The 22,457-nt window shown below is 41.3% G+C and overlaps 2 pseudogenes; both read left to right on the top strand.

Moving 5' to 3' along the window:
* Positions 1–8,086: 8,086 nt before the first annotated feature.
* On the top strand, positions 8,087–9,902 carry LOC143670965 (WD repeat-containing protein 1 pseudogene; annotated as a pseudogene).
* Positions 9,903–12,254: 2,352 nt separating this feature from the next.
* On the top strand, positions 12,255–15,861 carry LOC143671813 (coatomer subunit alpha pseudogene; annotated as a pseudogene).
* Positions 15,862–22,457: the final 6,596 nt, after the last annotated feature.

Raw genomic sequence — 22,457 nt, 5'->3', positions numbered from 1 at the left:
GTGATTAATTGCACATTAAATGGTTGAGTTGTATGGCATATAGGTTATATCTCAATAAAACTTGTAAAAAATGAAAAAATAAAGGTAAAAAAGATACCGTCTGTACATTCTCCTCCCTCCCGCCCCAGGAGATCTGTCCTGGTCATAATAGATAGCTACGTGCAATAACTTATCTTCAATATGGCGGGCCCTGGGTCTCTACAAGGGCACAACATCAAGGCACACTAGAAACGACTGGGGGACTTGTCAAAACTGTAGATTTCCTACTCCGGCTCACAAGAGATGCTGATTTACCTTGCCTAAGCTTGAGGACCAGGCATCTACATTTTTTTCTGTAGACTGTTAATATAGTGGATTACATTGACTGCTTTTCAAATATTGAATCTCCTTTGCATTCCCAGAATAAACTCAGCTTGGTCATAGAATATTATTCTTTTAATATATTATAAATTATATTTGCTAATATATTGTTGAGGACTTTATGTTCAGGAGGAATACTGGTCTGGAATTTTAATTATCTGGGGACTATCTTTGTCTCATTTTGGTATCAGTGAGGCCTCATAAAATGAATTGAACGATGTTCCCTCATCTTCTATTTTCTGAAGGAGATTGTATAGGCTTGGTGCTATTTCTCTTTAATTGCTATGGAGAATTCACCAGCGAAGCCATCTGGGTCTGGGATTTTCTTTGTGAGAATCTTGTAAATTATTAATCATTTAAAAATAATTATAGAGGACTTCTGGGAAGGTGGCCAAATAGGGCAGCCTGAGATTAGCCCTGCTCCATGGAAAAGTTAGAGAAGGGACAGGAGAGCAACTAAGGCAGCACTTCAGGAGTGTGGCTGACCTGGGAGAGCCTTCTGCACCACCTGTGGCAGCCCTGGTTGCAGAGGCCGAGGAACTGAAAGGCAGAAAGCTGCACCCTGGCATGGAGGCGCAGAGTGGCGGAGCCCATGGGAGTGCAGACTGGTACATGGGACTAGGAAGTAAGCCAGGCCGCGTTCCTTGGGCATGCTACCCTCACTGGCGCAGCCCCATGACCGGCGACTTACCCCACAACTCACGCACCTGAACCCCCTCACCCGTTCCCATTCCCCGCACTCCAGTCACCCCCCGCCACCAGCCCCCAGTGAATGTACCTGACCCAAACCCTCACCCCAAGTGCAGCCCAACCCACCTGTCCTGAACTCCTCCCAAGCACTACCTCCCCCTCCCTGTTCCCTGCAGGCTGTTACTAGCGCATAAAGGTTGGAGGCATTAACCTCCATACCTAGGCTACCCCTGCGTAAAGTGTCGCACAGCCTCACCCCATCCTCCCTGAGCTCAGCACATCCATTTACGGCACTCGCAGGCCCATGCACATGCACGGGCCCCCAATCAAATCATTCAGCTCTGGGAACTGCACATTACAGCAGTCCTAGAACTGCACATGTGCACAGCCCTCAGGCTCACTTCCCAGCTCTGACAAAGTGCAGACCTGCACAGCTGGGTCACATCTGCCCCCAGTCCATGAAGGCTTAATGCCGACCTGCTGCCACAGCTCTACACATGTGCACAAAGGGCCCTGTGCCTTAGACCAGCACACACCAGGGCTACTCTCCCCAGACCGGTGCACCTGCACAGCTACATCGTCCCTGGCTGCTGGGCACCCACGTTCACAAGCACCAGCGTAACATCCCCAACCTGCGTCTACACCTGCCCTGAAACAAATCATTGCACTGAGTGCTCTACCCCATGCCCTGCTCCCTGCTGTACAACCATCCTGCAGACACAAGGCCTTAGACTACTGAAAGAAATCAATTCCAAAAGTAAATCAATCAAGATATTTAAATGCGACGAAGACAGTAGAAGATCCCTAAGCATATCACAATGCAGACAGATACAGTCCTACCTAATGACCAAATTAAAACACTAGAGGAGACACAGACATTGGAACAACTGAACAAAGATGTTCATAGAACTCTTCTTAATAAAATAAGTGGGATAGAAAATGACACAAAGAGATCAAGAAGACAGAGGAAGAGCATAAAAATGAATTTGAAAGAATAAATGGAAAAATAGTGGATATCACAGAGCTTAAAGACTCTGTTGACTAAAAAAAAAACATACTAGAGGCATACAACACCAGATTTGAAGAGACAGAATTAAAAATAAGTGATATAGAGGACAGGATAACTGACTTCAAAGACTCAAAACAGCAAATGGCCAAAAAGATGGAAAAATTGAATTGGAACTCAGGGAAATGATAGACAAAAACAAAGTGAACAAACATAAGAATCATTGGTATCCTGGAAGGAGAAGAGAGGAGTAAAGGGCTAGTCAGGGTAGTTGAGGATATAATGGAAGAAAACTTCCCAACCCTCATAAAGGACATAAATATACAAGTCAAAGAAACCCAAAGAACTCCAAACAGAATAAATCCAAATAGGCCTTCCCCAAGGCACATACTAATCAGTCTGTCAAATGTTGAAGAGAAGCAGAAAATCCTGAAAGGGGCAAGAGAAACACAATCTACTACATACAAGGGAAATCAAATAAGACTGAGTTCAGACTACTCAACTAGCACCCTGGAGGCAAGAAGGCAGTGATATGATATACTCAAGATCCTGAAAGAGAAAGACTTCCAGCCAAGAATTCTGTACCCAGCCAAATTGTCCTTTACAATTGAGGGACAGATTAAAGCTTTCACAGACAAAGAAGTCCTGAAAGAATTTGTCAGCAAGAGACTGGCCCTACAAGAAATACTAAAAGGAGTTCTGCCAGTTGAAAAAAAGAAGACAGGAGAGGGAGGTCTGGAGGAGGGCACAGAATTGAAGAGCACCACCAAGGGTAATTTAAAGAATACAAAGAGAAAGAGGGAAAAGAATATATAGCCCTGACAAATAAAATAAAAAAGATAAGATGGTGGAATCAAGAAACACCTTTTCAGTAATATCTCTGAATGTTAGTGGACCAAATTTACCAATTAAAAGATGCAGTTGGCAGAATGGATTAAGAAACATAATCCAGCTATATGCTGCTTACAAGAGACTCATCTTAGACACAAGGATACAAATAGATAGAAAATGAAAGGATGGAAAAAGATCTTCCATGCAAGTTGTAACCAAAAGAAAGCAGGAGTAGCTATACTAATATAGGATGAAATAGACTTTAAATGTAAAGACCTCATAAGAGACAAAGAAGGACACTATATACTAATTAAAGGATCAATTCACCAAGAAGATATAACATTCATAAATGTTTATGCTCTCAATCAAGGAACTCCAAAGTATGAGATAGACATTCACAAAAGTGAAGTGTATGATAGATGTTTCAACAATCATGGTAGACTTCCATACACTACTCTCCTCTCTAGAGAGAACTACCATACAGAAGATCAACAAAGAAATAGAGAAGTTAAATAACTTGATAAATGAATTAGACCTAACAGACATATATAGGTCATTGCACCCCAAATCACAAGATTATACATTCTTCTCTAGTGCTCATGGAACATTCTCCAGAATAGATCATATGATTGGGCACAAAACAGGTCTTTATAAATTTTAAAATACTGAAATTTTTCAAAGCACTCTCTCTGATCACAATGGGATGAAACTGGATCTCAATAACCAGCAAAGAATGAGAACATTCACAAATATATGGAAATTAAACAACACACTCTTAAAGAACCAGTGGGTCCAAGAAGAAATTGCTAGAGAAATCAGCAGCTATCTGGAGACGAATGCAAATGAGAATATAACTTATCAGAACTTATGGGATGCAGCAAAGGCTGTGCAGAGAGGGAAATTTATTGCCTTAAATGTCTATATTAAAAAACAAGAAAGAGCAAAAATCGAGGACTTAACAGCAAACCTGGAGGAACTTGAGAATGAACAGCAAACTAACCCCAAAGCAAATAGGAAAAGAGAAATAACAAAGATTAAAGCAGAGATAAATGAATGGGAGAACAAAAGAACAATAGAAAGAATCAATAAAACCAGAAGTTGGTTCTTTGAGAAAATCAATAAAATTGATGGGCCACTAGCAAGACTGACAAAGAAAAAAAGAGAGAGGATGCAAATAAACAAAATCAGAAATGAGAAGGGGTGCATTACCACAGACCCTGAGGAGATACAAGAAATCATAAGAGGATACTATGAACAACTACACACCCACAACTAGACAACTTAGATGAAATGGACAAATTCCTGGAGACACACAAACAAGCTACACTGACTCAAGAAGAAATAGAAGATCTCAACAAACCAATCATAAGTAAAGAGATTCATTCAGTCATCAAAAATCTTCCTACAAAGAAATGCCCAGGGCCAGATGGCTTCACAGGGGATTTTATCAAACATTCCAGAAAGAACTAACACCAATCCTGCTCAAACTTTTCCAAAAAATTGAGGAGAAGGGAACTCTATCTAACTCATTTTATGAAGCTAATATCATTTTAATACCAAAATCGGGTAAAGATGCTATAAGAAAGGAAAACTACAGGCCAATCCCCCTAATGAACATAGATGCAAAAATTCTCAATAAAATATTAGGAAATCGAATTCAACAACACATTAAAAGAATTATACATGATGACAAGTGGGGTTTATACCAGGAATGCCAGGATGGTTCAACACAAGAGAATCAATTAATGTAATACAGCACATTAACAAATCAAAAGGGAGAATTCACATGATCATCTTGATAGATACTGAAAAAGCATTCGACAAAATTCAGCATCCTTTTTTGGTAAAAACACTCCAAAAGATAGGAATGAAAGGTAACTACCTCAATATGATGAAGGGAATATATGAAAAACTGCTAGCCAGCATCATACTCAATGGAGAGAGTCTGAAAGCTTTCCTTCTAAGATCAGGTACAAGACAAGGATGTCCACTGTCACCACTATTATTCAACATTGTGCTAGAAGTTCTAGCTAGAGCAATCAGGCAGGATAAAGAAATAAAAGCATCTAAATTTGAAAGAAAGAAGTAAAACACTCAGATGATATGATAACCACTTCTTGAAGAGTGCTTTGAAAACTATTGCCTTCTTTTTTGCTTTGTATATATGTTATATTATACAATTTAAAAAGTTAAAAAAAAAGAGTGGGGGGAAGATCAAAGATGATGTTAGTATTATACAGAGAAGTTCGAGTTTAACAAATGAATATGAATACCGAATCATTAAATTGATATCTCTTTTAGTCTCCAGTATCTTAGAGCACCTAGAAGTAAAAACCTAAAATGGTGGAATTGTAACCCATACCAAACTCTGAAATCTGTTCTACAACTAATTGTTGCAACGTACTTTGAAATTTTTTTTGTATATATGTTATTTTCACAAAAAAAAAGAGAGCAAGAGGAGGAGTATAACAGAGAAGATAGGCTTTGACAGATGAGTATGACTGCTGAAACATTATATTGATATTTCTGCTGGTCTCCAGTGTCTTGGAGCCACTAGAAGAAAAAAATAAAAAATCATGGAACTGTAACCCATACCAAACTTTAAAATCTGTTCTATAACTACTTGTTAAAATGTACTTGGAAATTGCTTTTATATATATATATATGTTATATTTCACAATGAAAAACATTAAAAATAAAAACAAGAAAAAAAGAGATGAAAAAGGTATCCAGATATAAATGATAAGGCATTTAATATGGTACAATGACAATCAAATAAATATAAAAGTAGGAATTACCAGAAGTGAAGGACAAAAATTGTATAAGACTTACAAAGGCTAAATAACAAAATGGCAAAAGAAAATCCCATATTATCAGTAGTGAGTGTAAATGTAAATGGATTAAACTCTCCAGTCAAAAGCCAAAGATTGACAGAATGATAAAAAAAAAAAAAAAAGCATGACCTAACTGTCTTGGTTTGCTAAAGCTGCCAGAATACAATATACCAGAAATGGATTGGCTTTTATAAAGGGAATTTATTAAGTTACAAATTTAATAGTTCTAAGGCCATGAAAATGTCCAAATTATGGGATCAACAAAAGGATACCTTCATTCAATAAAAGCCAATCATGACTGGGGTTTCTGTGTCACATGGGAATGCATATAGCTGCATCTGTTGGTCCTTGCTTATGGTCCATTGCTTTCACTTTCTAAGCATCTGTGGGTCTTCTCCTTTACCTTCTCCAGGGCAAACTCTGGATTTCATCTCTTAACTTTTCTCAGCTTTCTCCAGCTTCTGTGTCCTTCAGGTTCTATGGGACCTTGCTTAGCATCTCCCAGGGCAATTCTGTCTCCAAGCACCTCCAAATGTCTATGTGCTCTCAAAAATGTACCTCTCTTAAAGGACTCCAGTAAGTGGATTAAGACCCACCTTGAATGGGAAGGGCCACATCTCCATGGGAAGAACCCATAATAAAACAAGCACTCACAAGATTAGATTAAAAGAGCATGACTCTTCTGGGGTACATACCAGTTTCAAACCAGCACACCAACTATATGCTGTCTGAAAGAGACTCATCTTAAATTCAAAGATACAAGTAAGTTGAGGGTGAATGGCTGAAAAAATATAATATGCAAGTAGTGACAAAAAGAGAGCTGGGGTGGTTCTAGTAACATCAGATAAAATAGACTTTAAGTCAAAAAACAGTTGCAAGGGGCAAAGATGGTCATTATATACTAATAAAGGGGACAAGTCAATAGGAAGAAGCAACAATTATAAATATATATGTGCATAATGGCAGAACCCCAAAATATATGAAGCAAATACTGACAGATTTGAGGGAAGAAATGAACAGTTCTCCATTAATAGTAGGAGACTTTAGTACATCATTTTCAATAATGGATAGGACATCTAGACTGAAGATCAATAAGGAATTATAAGAATCAAATGATACTCTAAGCCAATTAGACTCAAAAGACATATAGAGAACACTTCATCCAACAAAAACAGACTATACATTCTTCTCAAATGCACATGGATGATTTTCTAGGATAGGCCATAAGTTAAGTCATGAAACAAGTCTCAATAAATTCAAAAATATTAAAATCATACAATGCATATTCTCTGACCACAAGAAATGAAGCTAGAAATCAGCAACAAAGGGAGAAATGAAAATTTCATGAATATATGAAAACATATTCTGAAACAATCAATGGGTTAAAGAAGAAATCAGTAGTGAAAATAAATATCTTGAGGCATATGAAAGAGAATACAACATGCCAAAACTTATGGGATGCACTGAAGGCAGTGCTAAGAGGGAAATTTATAGGTGTAAATGCTTAAATTAAAAAAGAAAGACTTTAAATCCAACAGCTAACCTAAAAACTGGAAGAACTAGAAAAAGAAGAGCAAACAACATCCAATGTGAGCAGAAGGAAGGAAATAACAAAACTTACAGTAGAGATAAATGAAATAGAGAACAAAAAGCAATATAGAGAATCAACAAAACCAAAAGTTGGATCTTTGTCAACAGAATTGACAAAACATTAGCTAGAGGATACAATAATGAAAATCACAAATGAAAAGAGTAACATTCTTACCCACTCTGCTAAATAAAACAGATTATAAGAGGATTGTATGAACAACTGTACACCAATAAATTAAGTGACCTAGATGAAATGAACAAATTCTTATAAACTCACAAACTACACACCTTGGCCCAAGAAAAAATAGAAGCTCTCAACAAACCATTTACTAGTAAATAGATCAAATCAGTAATCAAAACTTCCCATGAAAGAAAAACCCAGGACCCGATGGCTTCACAGGAGAATTCTAAAAATATTCCATGAATTAAAACCATTCTTGCACAAACATTTCCAAAAAAATCTAAGAGGAGGGAACATTCTCTAATTCATTCTACAAGGCCAACATCACTTTCCTAACAAAGCCACATAAAGATCCCACAAAAAGAAAATTACAGGCCAATTTCTTTTATGAATATAGATGCAAAAATCCTCAAATAAATCCTAGTAAACCATCAGGGTGCTAGCCAGCCTTGGAGCTCCTGCTACCGCACCAACTAGCTAGTATGCCAGTGCCACCAGAGGGTCTCGACCTGGTCCAGTGTGGGCATGAAGCCTTTGCCCCATCAGGTTTGTAGCACGGGTGGGTCCTGGAGGCTGTCAGCAAGCATGGTGCAGTAACAAGTGGGCAAGATGCCGCATGAGATCAAGAAAGTGTTTGCCAGCCTCCCTGAGGTGTAGAGGTCTCCAAAATCATTAGTAGGGACCTGAAGGGCAACAATTTTCTTTACACCTGTGGAAAGTACATCATCTGCAGGAACATCGACAACCCAACTCTTGCTGACATCTACACGGAGCATGCCCAGCAAGTGATGATGGCCAAGTAGGTGCCCAGTGGATTCTACATTGCCTCTTGAGATGTGTCTGGGAAGCTGAGGATCTGTGACACCATGCAGAAGGACCACCTCTTGAAGTTCAAGTACCAGTCATTTGCTGGGAAGACAAGGACATTGCTTGAACCGAAGATAATGAGAGGATTTCTGTGGTCGGGGAAGGAAGGGAGAAGTTTGTTCCATCTTCCTATGGCTCAATGGCTCTTCCATGGGCAAGATCACAGGACACAACAAAGTCATCAACAGCTTGGACATCAAACAGATAAGGCCATACTGGCTGGCCCCAGGGAACAACATCTGCATCATGTTCTTTGAGGGCCACCATTCAAGTTCAAGTTTACACTTGGTGACCACAGCTGCTTTATCAACTGTGTGAGATTCTCCACCAACAGGGACAGGTTTGCCATGACCAATACTGATGGCCAGATATAGATCTACAATAGAAAGATGGGAGAGAAAGTGTGTGTATGTGTTGGGAGGAAGCAAGGCTCATGATGGAGGAACTTAGGCTATTAGTTGGAGTCCTGATAGTACCCATTTGCTTTTTGCTTCTGGAGACAAAACTTATAAAATTTGGGATGTTAGTGTGAATTCTGTTATCAACACATTTACCATGGACTCCAGTATTCTGGACAAGCACTTGGCTGCTTGTGTCAGAAACACCACCTCCTCCACATCTCCCCCTCTGGCTACATCAACTAACTGGACAAAAACAACCCAAGCAAGCCCCTGCAGGTCATCAAGGGTCACATAAATCAATCCAGTATTTGGCAGTGCACAAAAACAGCAGCAAGCCCTACATCTACTCTGGGAACCATGATGGACACCTTAATTAGTGGGACACCGAGACCACAGAGAGTGACTCCTTCACTGGGAAAGGCTACACAAACGGCGTGTCCAGGATGAACATGGAAGAGTCTGGGCAGCTGGGCAGCCGCAGCATGGATGATACTGTGCAGTACACCAGTCCTGCAGGACTATGGCAGGCAAGGAGTCATGAAACTTGATGCTCAACTGAAGTGCATGGCTGTCAGCCCAGAGTATACACTATGGTCATGTGAATCAGGCAGATCATCCCGTTGAAGGACCAGAAGTGCTTCAGCATTGATGAGCCCAGTTACGAGCCCAAAATCGTGGCAGTGCACCATGGGTGTGACACAGCGGCTGTCGGGGATGCAGATGGGAATGTCTGCTTGTATTTCATCCTGGGTAGCACTTTAAAGAATGAGGGAAAGCTCTAGAAGGCCAAGGGCCCCATCACTGAATTTGCTCACTCCCACAATGGTGCCTTCCTCACGGTATGTGATGCCAGCAAAGTTGTCACCATCTTCAGCACAGTTGATGGCTACTCAGAGAAAGACATTTTCTATGAACATCATACAAAACTCATCTGCCTGGCCTGGTCCTCAGGCAATGAGCACTTTGTCTTGAGTGGCATGGACATGATGGTGTATGTGTGGATCCTCAGCAACCCAGAGACCAGGGTCAAGATCCAAGATACACAGACTGCACCATATCCCATCCTGGCATGGCTTGGCACACACACACTGGTGATGACCTTTCTCGATGCCTCTGTCAAAGAGCGGACAATCACCTACTGAAGGCCACACCCTTGGATGGACAGAATCAGGGAGTAGCATTTAACTGCAGTGGAATGTGTTCTTATTCCAAATACCTCTGTAACACCCCCCTTGCCAGCCCCACTCAGGAGGGAGGAAAGCCTCAACTGATTCTCCTGGTATCTACAGGATGTTCCTATCAGAACATGTCTTTGGAAAACAGATTAGAAGAAGCATATTTATACACATGAAGCAAAACCAAGCAGAACTGATTGGAGAAATAGATGTCAACTATAATAGTTGGAGATTTCAATACCCCACTTCTATCTAATGGATATAAAGCTAAGCAGAAGACCAAAAAGCAAACAGAAAGCTTAACATCATAAACCAACTAGTCCTAACAAGTATTTAAAGGACACTCCACCAAACAACAGCAGAATACAAATTCTTCTCAAGTGCACATGAAGCATTCTTTAGGATAGAACATGACCTAGGCCATAAGCAAGCCTCAATAAATTTAAAAGAATTGAAGTCAAGTAAAATATGTTCTCCAACCAAACGGAATTAAATTAGAAATCAATAACAGAAAGAAATTTGGGAAATTCACAAATTTTTGTAAATTAAGCAGCATACTCCTATATAACCAATGGATCACAGAAAAAAAATCACAAAGGAAATTAGGAAATATTTTGGGATAAACTAAAACAAAAGTACAACTACTAAACTTATATGATACAGTTAAAGTGGTACTTAAAGAGAAATATATAGCTGTAAATGCCTATATTAAAAAGAAAGATCTCAAATCAATAACCTAACTTTCCACTCTAAGGAGCTAGAAAACAAAGAGCAGACCAAATTTAAAAAATCAGGAGGAAGGAAATAATAAAAATTAGAGTGGAAATAAATGAAAAAAATAGAAAAACAACAGAGGAAATCAATGAAACAAAAGTTGGTTGTTAGAAACATCAAATTGACAAACCCTTAGAATGACCAGAGAGAGAGAGAGAGAGAAAGAAGGGAGTGGGAGAGAAGACTGAAACTATTAAAATTAGGAGTGAAATGGGTGAAATGACTATCGACATACAGAAAGAGAGGAAAATAATTATAGGAAATGGTATGGAAACTAACTATAAACCAACAATTTAGAGAACTTAGACAAAATAGACAAATTCTTAGAAAGACACAAACTCCCAAAACTGACTCAATAAGAAATAGTATACCTACATAGAACTATAGCAAGCATAGAGATTGAATTAGTAATTTCAAAACTTCTCACAAAGGCCATGGAGTTACAGGTGAATTCTACCAAACATTTAAGGAATTAATACCAATTCTTCACAATCTCTTCCAAAAAAATAAAAGATGAGGGAACATTCCCAACTCATTCTATGGGACCAGTATTACAGTGATACCAAAACCAGACAAAGACTTCACAAGAAAGTAAATCTACAGTCCAGTAATCCTTACGAATATACATGCAAAAACCACCAACAAAATACTAGCAGACCAAACCCAACAACATATAAAAAGGATTGTACACAATGACCAAGTGAAATTTATTCCAAGAAGGCAAGATTGGTTGAACATTCAAAAACCAATTAATTTGCAGCACATTATATTTATAGAATAAAGGATAAAAGCTGCATAATCATGTCAACAGAGGCAGAAAAAGTGTTTGGAACAATCCAACACCCTTCCATGATAAAAAATATTCAACATATTAGGAATAAAAGGGGACTTCCTCATTCTGATAAATGGCATGAGGTTTCTTTCTGGGATAATGAAAATGTTGTAATTCACAGCACTGTGAACTTTTTTTGGCAAAGAATATTTAACTTTAATCAGATATTCCTTAGATTAAACTATTGACTGTTTCTTATTCACGGAATACTTTAATCATCAAGAAAATAAAAATGCATCAATTATAGAAAGTATCAAAGACCATATGTTAAAGGTAAGTCAATAAGGAAGATTTTATGGCTATATCTCTTTGGAAAAAGTGAATAAAACACTGAATTGTACACTTAAAATGGTGACTTTTATGCTATGTGAATTGTATTTCAATTAAAATGGTTTTAATAAAAACGAACAATTACAGAGCCCCAACACTGTACCAATCCCCTAGGAGAGCAGTCAGTTGCCTAGTGACAGAATAATTACATTGAACTGCTTCCATTATGAAAAGGGCTGTGATTTGCCCTCTCTGGTATAAACAACTCATTAAGAAATTTGCCTTTAATGTCATATTTTCCAATGCTTCTAACAAAACCACAATCCATTAATTTATTAAATGTCTTATTTTCCACATGGTACCCCACACAACATTGTTTTTAACCAAGGAACCCATTTTACAGAAGAGAAGATTAATCTCATAAAATTCACTGATCTCTACTGTTTGTCTCAGGAGGAGTTGACTATAAGATTAAGGTTTGGAATTATAAGCTTTGGCACTGTCTCTTCACATTGCTTGGGCACATAGATTACGTCCTCACAAAGTCTTTTCATCATGAGTATTCTAAGTGCCTCAGATGATCAGACCATCTGAGTGTGGAACCAGCAGTTAAGGACCTGTGTCTGCGTGCTAACAGAGCACAATCACTATGTAATGTGTGCGCAGTTCCACCCTTCAGAAGACCTCATTCTATCAGCCAGCCTGGTCCATTCTGTACACATTTCGGATAGTTCTGGCCTAAGGAAAAAGAAAACCTGTCCCCTGGTGCAGTGGAGTCCTTTGTGAGCGGAATAATGCGGGTTGATCTGTTTGGAACTACAGATGTAGTCATGAAACAACCACTTGAGGGCCAAGATTGTGGCATAAATTGGGTTACCTTCCACCCCAATATGCCCCTTATTGTATCTGGGTAGATGACTGTCAAGTGAACATCTGGCACATAAATGAATCAAAGATATTGAAGGTTGATACTTGCTGAGGCTGTTATAATAACGTGTCTTATGCTGTCTTTCTCACCAAGAGGAATTCTGAGGACAAGCGCATCTGAGTTTGGAGTATGTCAAAACAGACTGTGGTTCAGGCCTTTTGCAGGGATCATGATCATTTCTTGGTCCTGGCTGCCCACTGTAATCTCAATCTCTGCCACAGGCCATGATAGTGGCATGATTGTGTTTAAACTGAAATGGGAATGACCTGCCTATGCTGTTCATGGCAATATGTGGCATTATGTCAAGGTCTAATTCTTACCTCAGTTGGATTTCAGCAGCCCCAAAGATGTAGCTGTTATGTAGTTGTGGGGTGGTTCCAAGTCTCCAGTGTTCAATACGTCAAACAATCCAGCAGAAAATGCAGTTCTACTGTGTACAAGAGACAGGAATTGAGAAAATGGTACTTATGACCTGTATACCATTCCCAAGGATGCTGATTCCCAGAATCCTGATGCCCATGAAGGGAACAATCCTATGGCCTGACAACCATTGGGGTTGCTCAAAATCGGCTTGCAGTCCTAGTCTGGATGCATTTGCTTCTGATCAAGATTCTAAAGAATGAGATTACCAAAAAGGTACAGGTGCCCAACTATGCTGGCACAGGTTACCTCCTTCTTCAAGACACAGATTTCATCATACTCTTTGATGTACAGCAGAAGCAGATGTGGCATCTGTGAAGATGTGCAAGGTGAAATATGTTACCTGGTCAGCAGATATGTCCGATGTAGCACTCTTGGCCAAGCATACGATTGTGATTTGTAACTGCAAACTGGAGGTGTATGTAACATTCATGAGAACATTCATGTCAAGAATGGGCCTGGGATGAAAGTAACTGCATCAAATATTCTGTCGCCACCGGAGACCATGTGATTATCCAAACTCTGGATTTCCCCATCTATATCACATGGGTGAAGGGCAACAATACATATTGGCTAGACAGGGAGTGTTGTCCTTGGGTACTGTTTTGGTTTGCTAAAGCTGCTAGATGCAATATACCAGAATTGGACTGGCTTTTAACAATGGGGATTTATTAGCTTACAAGTTTACAATTGTAAGCCCATGAAAATGTATAAATTAAGGCATCAACAGGATGATATCTGCTCTGAAGATCAGTTGCTGGAGAGCTTGATCTCCTCTGTCAGATAGCAAGGCACATGGTGACGTCTACTGGTACTTCTTTCCCATGTTTCGTTGCTTTCAGTTTCTGGTTTCAGTGGCTTCCTCTCAGCTACTCTGGGGCTTTTTCTATGAACTTCTCTGAATTTCATCTCTTAGGTTCAGTATAAGTTTTATCCTCTTATAAAGGATTCCAGTAAGGGGATTAAGACCCACCTTGGGGAAAGTCTCAACCGAAATAACTTAATCAAAAGGTCCCATCTACAATAGGTCTGCACCCACAGGAATGGATTAAAAGAACATGATCCTTCCTGGGGTACATACAGCACCCAAATCGCCACAAGTCCTCATCATTGATCCCACCAAGTTCAAGTTCCAGTTAGCCCTGATCAACAGGAAATATGATGAGGTACTGCATATAGTGAGGAATGTCAAATTAGTAGACCAGACCATCATTCTTATTTCCAGAAGAAGGGCTATTCTGAAGTGGCACTGCCCTTTGTCAAGGATGAGAAAAATTTGATTTAGTCTGGCACTGGAGTGTGGAAACATTGAGATTGCTCTGGAAGCAGCCAAAGCACTGGATGACAAGAACTGCTGGGAAAGGTTGAGAGAAGTGCCCCTGCTACAGGATGCCACCAGATTGTGGAAATGTGCTATCAGTGCACCAAAAGTGTTACAAACTTTTCTTCCTGTACCTTATCACTAGCAACTCAGGGAAACTTCACAAGAGATGAAGATTGCTGAGGTTCGAAAGGACTTGAGTGGCCATTATCAGAATGTCTTATAACTGGGTGATGTGCCAGAGCGAGGTGGATCCTAAAGAACTGTGGCCAGAAGTCATTGGCCTATCTCACAGCTGTTACCCATGGCTTAGATGAAGAAAGTGAGACCCTGAAGAAGATTTTTGATCCAGAGATGAGACAATCTCAGACACTGACCCTAATGCTAAGATGCTTCAGCCGCCTGCACCTATCATGCCATTGGATACCAACTGCCCCTCATTGACTGTGTCCAGAGGATTCTTTGAAGCCCCCATTGCCAGGAAGGGGAAGGGAGAAGTACTGACTGCTGACATTGACATTTACACTGCTAGGTACTGAGGGTTGGAGAGAGAATATAGAACTGCAGCTGGATGAAGAAGGTTTGGGAGATGATGCTCTTGGCAAAGAACAGGAAGAACGAGATGACTAGGATGTAGAAGATCTGGAGCTCCCTCCTGGGCTGGATATACCCCCTGGGGCAGCTAGTGGGGCTAAGGATGGGTTCTTTGTTCCCCCCAAGGAAACTAGCCCAACTCAGATCTGGTGTAATAGCTCTCAGCTTCCAGTTGATCACATCCTTTCAGGCTCTTTTAAAACAGCCATGTAGTTCCTTTATTACAGGGTTGAGGCCGCTACAAGCAACTTTTCCTATATACATATTCCTGGGGCCATACCACCTATCAAGTTCTGCCTTGCCTGGTCTCCATGTATGGCTACCCTAATTGCAAATTGGAGGAAAGCAGGGTCGAAGAATGGTAGACCAGCTGTGGGTCTGAAGCTTAATGACTTCTTCCAATGGTTGCAGTAGTGCTCCCAGTTCACCACAGTTGGCAGATTTGAGAAGCCTGTGGGAAAAAATCCATTCCATCCTAATCAGTGTGCCACTTCTTGTTGTGGACAATAGATAGGAGATTGCAGAGGCCCATTTGCCATGAGTACGCTGTGAGTCTGCCCATGGAGATAGAAAGAAAGAAACAGAAGAGCCCAAAGAGATTCTAGAACAGCAGAAGCGAATCTGATATGGCAGCCTCTTTCAACCACTCAAACCATGTGCACGTGATCCTGGGACTGTGCACAGCCCTCACCCTCTTCTTCAAACTCAAGAACTTCAAGACAGCTGTGACCTATGCTCAGCACTGCTGGCACTCACGCCCAAGCCTGAGGTGGCTCAACCGACCTGAAAAAAATCCTGTCACCTGAGTCCGGGCCAAGATGGTGGCTTAGTAATGTGCATGTTTTAGTTCATCCTCCAGAACAACTACTAAATAACCAGAAACAGTACAGAACAGCTCCTGGGGCCACGTCAGGGACCGGACACACAGCATACGCAAGTGTGGACCAGCTGGACCGGCTGCGAGCCCCCCCAGAACCATGAGTTCCCCAAGCCGTGGCGGCCGTCGGCCCACCCCCACAGGCTGCTTCCCAGAGGGGAAAGGAAAGAGACTTTACCAGCAGCAGGGGCTGAGCCCAACCAAACGCCAATTGTGGAATTAATTAACAAATTCTGGCTGCTAAAAAAATAGGCCCCCAGCTCAGGTGAACCTGGTCAAAGCGGAGGTCGCTCATTTTTGCCCTGGTGCCAAGGGGGCAGTACTGATGGAAAAAAAAAAAAAAAGGAAACAGGTTTTTGTGGCTGTGTTTCTACAAAGGCTTAACTGCCTTTGGATACAGCAGCTGGACTTCTCAGGCTGCAACTGCCCCAGGCATAGGCAGAAACAAGCTCGTTTGAGAGCTTGTCTGAAGCCTGTGCCTTCCCCAGGGGAGGGATGAAGCCCAACTCAGGTGGGATCCCTCCCTCAAGGAATTCAGACCCCAGGGCTTGGTATTGAAGCCATTAAAACCAGCCTACAACCTCTCCTCTGTCTCCACCACACCCCCAGCAGGGAGAGTCCGCCAAAGTTAAAGGTACCGCATCATCTTATGCTGGTGGGACCTGCAGGCAGACAAGCACCACATACTGGGCAGGATAAGAAAAACAGAGCCCAGAGACTTCACAGGAAAGTCTTTCAACCCACTGGGTCTCGCCCTCAGGGAAAACCGACGCAGGTGACTCTTTTCTCCTGATAGGCCAGTTTGGTCTGGAAAAATCCGTCTGGGGTCTATAACACCTAAGTATACCCTCCTAAGGGTGGGGGGGGGGGGGGGGGGAAAGGCACCATACAAGCAGGGCAAGAAACAAGAAAACAAAAACTGAAAAATTCTCCTGTTAAACAAAACCTAAGCTAGAGGTTCAGAAAAAGCTGAACTGAATGTCAAAGAACAGATAGACAACAAATTCATCCAGCAAGAAAACCCTAGGTAAAAGAAGTGAAAGCAATCTCCAGAAAAAAATCCCGTCACCTGTTTGAACTTCACAGCTGCCTACCAGCTCAATTATGACAATGTACTACCCCCCTTGACATCACTGCTGCATCTTACCGACCCATCTACCGAGGAAAATGAGCAGAGACGTGTCCACTCAGTGGTTTTAATACCTGTTGTGGGTTGGATTGTGTTCCCCCAAAAGATATGTTTCTTTCCCCCCCAAAAAAAGATATATCCATGTTCTCATTCTTGGTACTTGTGAACGTGACCTTATTTGGAAATACAGTCTTTGCAGATGTAATTAATTAAGATGAAGTCATACTGGATAGGGCAGGCCCAAATTCAATAAGACTGGTATCTTTATAAGAAGAGGGAAATTTGCACACGGAAATACATACACGTAGATACAGAGAAGAGAACACCATGTGAAGACAGAGGCAGAAACTTGAATGATGTCTCTAAAAGCCAAGGAAGGCCAAGTATTGTTTACAACCACCAGAAGCTAGGAGACATGGAACAGATTCTTCCCTAAAGACTTCAGAGGGATCATGGCCCTGCTGACACCTGGATTTCAGACCTCCAGACTCCAGAACCATGAGAGAATAAAATTTTGTTGTTTTAAACACCTGGATTGTGGTAATTTGTTACAGCAGCTCCAGGAAACTAAATAGTACCCAAGAGCGGATTGCCTCCACTAGGGGGCAAAATAATGTTTCCACTATACTGTAAACTTTTTCCATGTTTGTTTGTTTGTTTCTTGTTTTTTGTTTTCTTCATGGGCAGGCACCGGGAATCAAACCCAGGTCACTGGCATGGCAGGTGAGAATTTTGCCACTGAGCCACTATCACACTGCCCCCACACACTGGGAGTTGAGATTGCCACCTGGTTATCTCCACTGAACCCACAGACAATAAAAAGAGGATGGGGTGAGGAGAGGATTCCCTGTTATCAACTAGAAGTAGGGTCACTGTTACACAATGGGGGCAGAGAAGAGTATGTCTGAGACACTGCCATTCTCTTAGGTGGTGCCAGATACGTCATTACACAGTGGGCTACCAAAGATTCAAACCCCTTAGGAATAAAAGTTTGGGTCCTTGTACCAGGTGAGGGGGGAGAAAGGGTGGCAGAGCCAGTTCCCGCTGCCCACAGAGATGGAGTCCACAACCTTCCCTCTCAATTTGACCCAGAAAGTAGAGGAAGAAGAAGAAGAAGAAGAGCTTCAGAGCTGGGAACTGGAGAATGGGCACAAGGATATGCACAAAGTGCGAATCTGCTCAGAGGGAGGATGGAATCCCATTCCCTAAGCCAGACATGATCACTTGGCTGGAAGAGGAGGAAGAGTCTCAGAATTTGGCAAGTGGTAGCTCCAGGAAGGAACCTTCACAGAAAATGAGAGTCTACTTAAAGCATCCAGGTTGGGCAGGCCCAATGAAGACCACCTCCCAGTTTCCTCAGCCCCAGCATCTTTACAGCTTTGGCCTCCACCTGCCTCAGGATCACAGAGCTGCCCCAGTGGAGTGGGGGATATCCCTTCTACATGGCCATGGGCTTCCCAGGGTATGACTTCTAGGCTGATAAAATAGCCAGGAAGTTTCTGTTTAGCCAGGGCATGCACTGCAGCTATGATGCAGGGTTCAGGTTAATGGTGGAGGAATATGCCAAGAGCACCAACAACTAACAGGCTGCCAAGCAGTTCAGAGTATTGAGAAAAAATGTCCAAGATTGGCTCAAAGTAAAGCCACAGCTCCAGAATGTCCATGCCATGTGGTGGGCATTCCAAGACTCTAGTGGATCAGTGTGTGGCTGAATATATTAGGTATACACAGGCCAAAGGGGGACCCTATTGCCAAGGAGGCAATGCAGCTGAAATCTCTTGAAATTGCCCAGGAACTAAGCATTCCAGAGAAAGGGTTCAAAGCAAACTTGGGTTGGTATCGAAGAATGATGAGGACATATGACCTGTCTTTAAGGCATAAAGAGCCTGTGCCCCCGCACCTGCCTGAAGACTTGACTGAGAAACTTGTCACTTAGTAGCAGAGTGTCCTGCTCTGTGAAGGGCACATGACTATGAGGGGGCTCAGATGGGAAATACAGATGAGACTCCAATTTGTTCAGAGGTGCTGTCACCAGTGACTGTGGACAACCATGGGCAAAAGCCCATATCGGTCAAGACACCAGGCAGGGAAAAACTGAAAAGCACAGCAATGCTTGGTGTCTTGGCTGATGGGAGGAATTTACCTCCATACATCATTTTGAGGGGAACATACGCCCTCCCTGGGAAGTTCCCCAGTGGGATGGAAATCCACTGCCACCAGTATGGATGGATGACTGAAAACTTGATGCAGGACTGGTTGGAAGTGACATGGAGACAGGGGACTGGTGCAGTGCCCAAGCAGCAAGGGATGCTGCTCTTAAATGGCTTCCAGGGCCAAGCCACTGACTCTGTGAAGAGATTTATGAAAAGTATGAACACAGACATGATTATCATTCAGGGTCCTGACCTCACATCTTCAGGTGTTAGGTGTGGTGGTCTATAAACTGCTGAATGACAGTGTGTGGGCCCAGTTCTCTGACTGGCTTCTGGCTGGGAACTTGGCACTGAGCCCAACCAGGAATGCTAAGAAGCTTGGCCTCTTTCTGGAATGGGTCATGGTCATGTGCAATAGCACGCAACTGAATCCATTGTCCAAGGGTTCAAGAAGTCCCACATATGCAGCAACTTGGAAGATGAAGATGATATCCTGTGGGAATTCAAGAGGAAGTTGTCAGAAGGAGGAGAACCCCCAAAATAATGTGACATGGAAAGGTGACTGAGAGCAACTGAAGGAAAGCAAATGGAACTGTGATTGAAACAGTTGGGGAGGAAAATCCTCAAGAAGAAGATTCCTGAAAGTGCTGAGGCAAGAGAGCAGCAGGAAAAGTCTGTGGTGCTCTAGACAGAGTCTATCCTGGGACAGCCCAACCCCTCCCACATCTATGAGGGATCAGAAAAATATTGGACACTCATCAGAGACTAGAAAAGAAATTGCTTCTGCCCCATTTCTTATTGTGGAGATTAGTCCATGTGACCATTAAAAGAAACCTGTATTCAATTCCCAGTGACTGCCAATGCAGAAAAAAAAAAAAAACCTGTATGAACAAAGTATTTCCTGGAGAAGAGACCAACACCAACAAGGCTCATAAGAGCACAACCCTACTGGTGTCCTTCCTATAGAGAAAACCTCAAAAAATGTCTCATTCTGTTTTTGAAAACGCATCCCAGAATAGGACCTATCCCCACACTGGTCAAGACTGCAGAGAAGTCTTTGTAGAAATGTTGTGTCACTTATATACACCTGCTACTTATACGTTTCCTCTTCTGGCAAAATGAGATACTAATGACAATAGCAAAATTAAGACATGCTGGTCCGTTGCCAGCAGATGGCTTTTCAATAGACACACTGGGTTAATGTGGAAGATACAGGTTAAAATAAGCTATGCTGTTTTATTTATCTTCCTAATCTGGTTGGCAGCTAGACTTTTAGGGTCTTGTTTAAATGGCCCTATTTTTTTTTCATTATTATTATATTTAATGATAGGGCAGTATTAAGTACACAAACTCTTCTGTTTCTCAGGCTGCCTGCAGAAGTCACCATAAATTATCTGCTGTCTACTTGGTCCAAGACCCATTGACTCATCCGATACTTGTTTTGTTACTTCCTTTAATATTTTTATGCAAGAGTAGTGGGAGGGCACAGCCGTCAAACCACAGCTGTTCCAGGACATCTAATCTCCTTTTACCCTGAAGGAATAGGTTGAGGGGGTCACTGACTTTTTACACTATAGTAATTTGCATTGCCACATCAGTCAAAAGTTATGAAAACATTCCTTCCAAGCTCTCTGCGCTACAAAACATGCCAGAACCTCACAGACAAAGCCATTGCTAAAAATGTCATTCCAATATCAAATCTAGATAACAAGCAACCATGACCACTGCTCCTTCTTATAAACTCATATCACCTGTATATCATAACCTATTCTTGGCATCTTGAAATATCAATTTCTATGCAAGTACGCGTTTCCCTGTTAGTGATTTACCTTTCTAATTCTTTTAAACCAGTTTTCCCCCAAGGGAGGAAATTTCACTTAACCTTTGAAATTTGAATTTCTTTTCACTTAACTTCTGGTGCCTGAATGACTTTCAATATTTGAATTGTTTCTCATTTTCTTTTACCTGTGCTATATTCTTTGTCATCTCATATGGCTTCCAACTACTTTCCATTCCAGAAGTTTCCATTCCCTCCAATTCTATTTAATTTATCCTCCACTACCCAAGTTCCTTGCCCTTTCCTCTTTATGTCCTATTTCACTTGCTTTGGTAACTTAAAGTGTTTTTTCAAGACTTTGAATTTAAGGTTCCTGCATTGGGGGCATAGTTATCTTGCTGAGAAGAGTAGAAAATGGGTTTAATTCCTGTTTCATTCCACCAACAACTCCTTGAGTCTCATAAGCAGATAGATGATGCATTACAGGTTGCATAGCACTGGAACTTTCCTAGAGTAATAGCTCTACTGTCAATTTTTCTCTGGGCTCATTTTTCTACTGCTTTATGATCTATGCCTAACAGAGCCCTAGTACAACTGCTTTGCAAACTAGCTATTACCCTAGATTTACTATAGCCCACATTGAGACATAGCTGTACCCCCAGTAGACAGAAATTGGCACCAATAATAAACTTTGGTAATAAATAAAAAACATCCTGGCGAGGTACCTGTGAGGGCAAAGTAAATTGGACAGGCTCCCAGAGTAATTTATAAATACCAAACATAGCCTCTCAACCCCGTGTGGATAGGAAAAGTAAAGTAGCTTCCCATATATTCTTCTCAAAACATATATTTTTATTGAGAAATCTCCACACACATACAGTCCAACCATATTATACAATCAATGACTCACAATATCATCACATAGTTGTGCATTCTTCACCATGATCATTTTTAGAATATTTGCACTCTAGAAAAAGAACTCATACATCTTATACCCCTTACTCCTCCCTCTCATTGACCCACAGTATTCCAATCTACCCAATTTTTATCCTTTCTCTTCCCCTATTATTTATTTATTTTTATCCTTCTTTTTTTGTTTTGTTTTGTTTTGTTTTTACTCATATGTCCATACCCTGGATAAAAAGAGCATCAGACACAGGGTTTTCACAATCACACAATCACATTGTAAAAGCTTTATAATTACATAGTCTTCAAGAAACATGGCTACTGGAACACAGTTCAACAGTTTCAGGTACTTCACTCTAGCCAGTCCAATACACCATAAACTAGAAAGGGATATCTATATAATGCATAAGAATAACCTCCAGGATAGCCTCTCGACTCTGAAATCCCTCTGCCATTTGAAGCTTTATTTTGTCTTATTTCTCTCTTTCCCCTTTTGACAAGAAGGCTTTCTCATTCCCATGATACTGGGTCTCAGCTCATC

Source organism: Tamandua tetradactyla, chromosome X (assembly GCF_023851605.1).
Source record: "Tamandua tetradactyla isolate mTamTet1 chromosome X, mTamTet1.pri, whole genome shotgun sequence".
Lineage (NCBI taxonomy): Eukaryota > Metazoa > Chordata > Mammalia > Pilosa > Myrmecophagidae > Tamandua > Tamandua tetradactyla.
The sequence above is the reverse complement of the archived record's forward strand: the minus strand, read 5'-3'. Positions and strand labels throughout refer to the sequence as shown.